Source organism: Choloepus didactylus, chromosome 21 (assembly GCF_015220235.1).
Source record: "Choloepus didactylus isolate mChoDid1 chromosome 21, mChoDid1.pri, whole genome shotgun sequence".
NCBI lineage: Eukaryota > Metazoa > Chordata > Mammalia > Pilosa > Megalonychidae > Choloepus > Choloepus didactylus.
The window spans coordinates 20,899,130-20,905,129 of NC_051327.1; the positions used below are offsets into that span (position 1 = coordinate 20,899,130).

Here is a 6,000-nt window from a genome sequence, read left to right on the forward strand (position 1 = left end):
TCTCGATAGAAACCATGTAGGCCAGGAGGAAGTAGGACAACATATTGAAAATACTGAAAGAAAAAAATTGTTACCCAAGAATATACCTGGCAAAGCAACCCTTCAAATATGGGGCAAAATTAAGACATTTTTGGAGATAAACTGAAGTTCATTACTACTGGTGCTGACTTACAGGAACTGCTAAAAGGAGACCTTCATGTTGAAAGGAAAGAACACTAAATTGTAACTTACGGTTGCATGAAGAAATAAAGACACAGTGTGTGCCAGTTTGGATGTATCATGTCCCCCAAAACCCCATTATCTTTGATACAGTCTTGTGGGGGCAGATGTGTTGATTAGATTGGAATCCTTTGATTGAGTGTTTCCATGGAGATGTGACTCAACTGTGAGTGAAATGTTTGATCAGATAATTTCCATGGAGGTGTTATCCTGCCCATTCAGGGGTGTTAACTGAATCACTGGAGTCGTATAAAGGAGTTCACAGACAGAAGGACCAGAGAGCAACTGAGAGTGACACTTTAAAGAGGAGCTGCAGCTAAGAGAGGACAAAATGCCCCAAGAGCAACATTTTGGAGAACATCATTTTGAAACGAAACCTGGGAGCAAGCAGACACCAGGCACGTGCCTTCTCAGCTAACATAAGTTTTCTGGATGCCAATGGCCTTTCTCCAGTGAAGGTACCCTATTACTGATGCCTTACCTTGGACACTTTATGGCCTTAAGACTGTAATTCTGTAACCAAATAAACCCCCTTTATAAAAGCCAATCCATCTCTAGTGTTTTGCAAACGGCAGCATTAGCAAACCAGAACACACTTTTTATTTGTAATACTATCTTTTATTTCCTATTTGGCTTAAGATTCAAAAGCATAAAATAGAAGTGTAAATCTTTATTACTAGAAGCACAATGTATGAATACGTAATTTGTGATGAGAACAACATAAAAGGTAGGGATAGAGAGATATAGGTTTAATGTATGTGTAGGCTAACTCAAGATGTAATCAACACAAACTAAACTGTAACAGATTTATGATGCTAAATTTAATCCCCATGGTACCTACAAAGGAAATGTCTAAAAAGTATACACAAAAGGAAAGGATAAGTCATTCAAAATGACTCACTATAGAAGGTGATCTAAACCAGAAGAAAGGCATTAATGGAGGAAACAAATAAAAAGGTATATTGCTTACAAAAAGAATTAGCAAAATGGCAGAAGTAAATCTTGCCTTATCAGTAATTACCCTAAATGTGTATGGATCAAACTCTCCAATCAAAAGCCACAGATTAGAATGGATAAAGAAACATGATCCCACCTTTGATCCACAGATACAAACAGGTAGAAAGTGAAAGGATGGAAAAATAAGTATCACACAAGAAGTAACCAAAAGACAGCTGAGGTGGTTATTCTAATATCAGATAAAATATAGACTTTAAGTCAAAAACAATTATGAGGGGCAAAAAAAGACATTATATATTGAAAGATCAATTCACAAAATTTAGCACTACAAACATATAGGCACCCAACAATAGAGCACCAAAATATTTGAAGCAAATATTGAAAGACTTGAAGAGATGGACAATAAGAGTTGGAAATTTCAATATACCAGTTTCAATACTGGAAAGAGTATCTATACAGAAGATCAATAAAGGAATGTAGGACCTGAATAGGACTACAAGCCAACTACCTCTAACACACATAAAGATAACTTCACCAACAGTAGCATACTACACGTTCTTTTCAATTACACACAGATCATTCTCTAGGATAGACCATAAGTTGAGGCACAAGAGAAGTCTCAAAAAATTTTTAAATATTGAAACTCTACAGGGTAACTTCTCTGAATACACTGGAATGAAGCTAGATATCATTAAGAGGGCAAACCATAAAATTTACAAATATGTGTAAATTAAATAGCACACTCTTAAACAACCAATGGATTAAGGAATAAATGACAAGGAAAATTTAAAAATACATAGACATGAATGAAAAGACACAACAAACCAAAATTTATGGGATGCAGTGAAGGCAGTGCTCAGAGGGAAATTTATAGCTATGAATATCTACACTGAAAAAGAAAGATCTGAAGTTTGCATCTTGAGAGACTAGAAAAGAAAAGAAAACAGAAAGTGAGAAGAAAGGAAGTAATTAAAGTAAGAGTAGAAATTGATGACACAGAATGGAAAAACACTGAGTGAAAAAAGCAAAACAAAGAGTTGGTTCTTTGGGGAAATATCAATAAACCTCACAACCTTTAGCTAGACTGACAAAGGAAAAATAAAGCAGAAAAGAAAATGGTGATATCACTAATGACCTTATAAACTATAATCTTGTAATCTAGTGATTATAAAAGAATATTATTAACAATTTTACACGAACAAATTAAACAATCTAGAAGAAATGGAAAAGCCCCTAGAAACATACCAATTATCCAAACTGACTGAAGAAGCAATAGAACAACTCAACAAACCTATTATAAGTACAGAGGTAGACTCAATAATCAAAAACCTAGTCTGGGATGAGATGGCTTCACTGGTGAATTCTACCAAAGATTTAAAGAAGAATTAACACCAATCTTTCTCAAACTATTCCAAAGATTTCAGGTGGAAGGAATAGTTCCTAATTCAATCTATGAGGCCACCATTACTTTTAAACCAAAGTCTGGAAAGACAATACAAGAAAACAAAATTATAGGCAATTTCCCTTATGAATATATACACAAAAATCCTTAACAAAATATTAGCACACCATATCCAACAGCATATTAAAAAGACTAAACACCATGATCAAGTGGAATCTATCCTAGGAATGCAAGGATGGATCATAAAACAAATGTCAATATAATATGGTACATATATAGAAGGAAGGAAATAAACCACATTATCTTAATAGATGCAGAAATGTCATCCAACAGAATCCAGCACCCTTTCTTGATAAAAATACTCATAAATGTAGGAAGAAAAAGGAACTTTCTCAACATGATAAAGGCCATTTATGAAACACCCACAGCTAACATCATATTCAATGGTGACTTAAATCTTTCTGCTAAGATCAGGAATGAGGCAGATACCTGCTTTCACCATTGCTGTTCAATATTTTACTAGAAGTTCTTGCCAGAGCAATTAGAGAAGGAAAATAAATAACAATATCCAAATAAGGAAGAAGAAAACTATATTTGCAGATGACATTACTGTGTAAGTATACAGAAAATACAAATGAATCACAAGAAAACTATTAAAGCAAATAAACAAATTCAGCAAAGTGCCAAAGTAAAAGATCAACACAAAAAATCAGTGGTGATTCTATACACTAGTCATGAACAATCTTAAAAGGAAATTAAGAAAACCATTCCACTTATGATAGCATCTTTAAAAAGGAAAATATCAAGGAATAAATTCAACCAAGGATACAAAAGACTTTTATACTGCAAACTACACAACACTGCTGAAAGATATTAAAGACCTAAATAAATGGCAAGACATTCCATGTTCTCGGATTAGAAGAGTTAATTCTGCTAAGATGTCAATATTACCCAAAGCAATACACAAATCCAATGCAATTCCTATCAAAATTTAAGCAGCTTCTTTTTTGGCAAAAATGGAAAAACCGATCCTCAAATTCATACGGAACTCAAGAGGCGCCAAATTGCCAAAACAATCTTTAAAAATGAGAGAGGTGGAAGATTGCACTTTACAATTTCAAACTGTACTAAAAAGTGAGTAATCAAATTAGGGCAGTACTGGCAAAACGACAGGCAAATAGATGAATGCAAAAGAGCAGCAAGTCCAGAAATTTATCAAAAGAAAGGAAGAAATGGAGATATAAAGAAACTGCAAGAGAAAATAATAAATATATAGAATATGCAAAGACCCAATATACATATAACAGGAGTATGCAAAAAAAAAGGGGGGGGGGGACTGGGAAAGCCAGAGAACAGAACAATTATTAAAACTAAAATTCAAGAAAATCTTCATTAAATAAAAGAAGGCTTGAAAGCACCTATTACATATGTAAGAAAACTGACCTTCCCCATTCAACTCTGTGACATATTTTAGTAGAATTATTAACTATTAAAAATTTTTCTGGACAAACAAAAAAAGACCAAAAAAAAAAAAAAATCTCAGCTTGTCATCAGACGACTTCTTTTTTTATGACAGAAGACACTGGAGTAACACATGTAAGATACTCAGGAAAAGAATACATGACAAATTCTTTATATCTAACTTCATACTAACCATTATCTACTTGAAATAACTCTGGAAACATTTTAATCATAAGAACTTCCTGAGGAATCTACTTCAGCTGTGACCAAGACCGTTCTTGCTCTTGACCAAGCTGCCAGTCTCACTCCTCCACCAGCCCCTCCCCACCCCCTCCCCATCCCCACCACCTTGAAACCAATCTTCACTGTGGGCCTGCGGAGAAAAACAACTCGGACCGGGGAAAAAGACAACTTCAGACTCAACTCCAGTCTCTTCCCCTCCCACCCCCTTCCTTTTCCCTCTCACACCAGCCCTTAGGCTCCTAGTTAGGCAGTTCTTACCTCCCTCCCAGGCTCTCCCAGCCCTTACACACTCCAGGTGGTCTCATCACCGCAAAGGAAAACAAACATTCTGAGCCAAGTGGTCCTAATGATAATCTTAGTAAATCACGCACCCATCCCAGGGATCATCCTCCCTTAAGATATCCCAGCGCAACAGAGACATTTTGGAGATGGCCTTTGAAAGCAGACTTTTGCTCTGGAGAAGCTAAAAGAGGACAAACACCCCAAGAGCAACTAACAGTGACATTTTGGGGAGCTGAAGCCTAAGGAGGAATGTCCTGGGAGAAAGGCATTTTGAAACCAGAACTCTGGAACAGATACCAGCCACATGCCTTACCAGCTAACAGAGGTTTTCTGGATGCCATTTGCCATCTTGCAGTGAAGGTACAATTGTTGATGTGTTATCTTGGACACTTTATGGCCTTAAGACTGTAACTATGTAACCAAATAAACCCCCTTTATAAAAGCCAAAAAAAAAAAAAGATATCCCAGCGCTTTTCCAGTCTGAGTCCCCTGTTGTAACACCCCTGAATCCTCACCTGTTCGACGTTGTCCCGTGTACTTTTTTCTCTGAAAGCTTTAAACTTCATTCAATGCCCTCAATCTCACGTGGAAGGAGGGTCTCAAAGCAGACTCGCTGAGGACGCGGACATTCTGGTTTCCATCGAGCCCGCTGAGGCTGGAGCTACGTGCGGCAGGAAGCCCAGAAAACGCCTTCTCAGGCTCAGAGTCCACCTGGCGCCCGGCAAGCGCCGGGTCCCGCCCCCTGGATGCAACCTGCGGCCCGGCCGGGCGCTCACGTCCACTCAGCAGGCCCCGGAGTGAGGGGAGTCGCCCACTGAGCGCCAGGGTCCGGGGGCGTCGACCCCAGAGGCCCGACTCCAGAGCGAGGGCTCCAGCCCGGGAGCCACAGGTGCGACGGGAGGCGGCGGCGGGTCACGTGGGCCTCCCAGAAGCCTCCGCGCTGAGCCGCCCAGGCGGGACCGCACTCCCGTGAGCCTCCGCGCCAGCCCTTTAGGGACCTTCTGAAAAGTCTCCGCCCCACCCGGCGACTCGAGCCGACTCTGGGCTTTCGGGTTCGCCGGGATTCCGGGCTCGAAGTCCCGTAGATCTCCACGTCGCGGGCGAGGAGTCCGGGATCCCGACGCCAGCCCGAAAGGACCGTCGGAAGGCCCCGGCCTCGCGCGGCGCCCTCGCCCTTCCTCGGCTTTAAACTTGGGTTAGGACCAAGAGTCTCCTTCAACCATGGAAAGGAAAGGGGCGTATCATCCTCAGCTACCTGAAATATTAGAAGTAAAGCCTAATGATGCAAGAAATGCAGGCTAACTTCTCCCAGTTAGGAAGAAATAAAATAAAAAATAGAGTGGCTCTAAATTATGCTATTTCTATAAACTGTAGAAAGGTTTGAAATATACAACGGAAAGAAATCAACAAATAACCGTAATTTTAGCCCTTACAGA

General features: G+C 39.5%; 1 long non-coding RNA gene across 2 annotated transcripts in view; it reads right to left on the minus strand.

Moving 5' to 3' along the window:
* The window catches only part of LOC119517855, a 57,467-nt gene extending 51,972 nt beyond the window's left edge, over nucleotides 1–5,495 (minus strand). Inside the window, exon 1 of one of the 2 annotated variants that reach the window (XR_005213641.1) lies at nucleotides 5,080–5,495. This is a non-coding gene — a long non-coding RNA (uncharacterized LOC119517855). The remainder of the gene's footprint in view (nucleotides 1–5,079) is intronic. The other variant, XR_005213640.1, reaches the window with a different exon arrangement.
* Between the last annotated feature and the right edge of the window lie 505 nt (nucleotides 5,496–6,000).